Below are 525 nucleotides of genomic sequence, written 5' to 3'. Positions count from 1 at the left end.
TCCACTGGAACCAAGAACAGACTCCATGCTGCAGTCAGACTTCTGCCCACCACCCTATTGGTCCATGTGTGCTTTTCCCAGAAGACTCTTCAGCTCCTGTGCAAGCAGATTCTCAGTAGACTGGCCCCTCTAAGTCTAATCATGTCAGCTCCTCCAACCATAGGGTGGCATTGAGAGGGAATCTTCAGCTAGGTTTTTCTTTTTTCAAATTATTTTAAACATATTTTTATAATTTTAAAATTATTTTTATAGGTTTTCGCCATAGGGCATGGCACAGGCACCAGAGGGAATGAGACAGTGTGAAGGAAAGTGAGAAATCATCCCCAGGTGGGGATGGCTACACTGCAATCCCTTCTTCTCCATTCTCCTCTTGGGATTTTGGGCATGCATGCACATGCACCCAGCGTGATTTTCAAACCACCAGGTCCAGGACTTGAATTGCAATCAGTCGTGGGATTCCAGTGCCTTAACCACCACACCACATGCTGGCTCATCTTTTTCTTTAAAAAAAAAAAAAGTTTCTTA

This window comes from Tupaia chinensis, unplaced genomic scaffold (assembly GCF_000334495.1).
Source record: "Tupaia chinensis unplaced genomic scaffold, TupChi_1.0 Scaffold000077_1, whole genome shotgun sequence".
Lineage (NCBI taxonomy): Eukaryota > Metazoa > Chordata > Mammalia > Scandentia > Tupaiidae > Tupaia > Tupaia belangeri.
The sequence above is the reverse complement of the archived record's forward strand: the minus strand, read 5'-3'. Positions refer to the sequence as shown.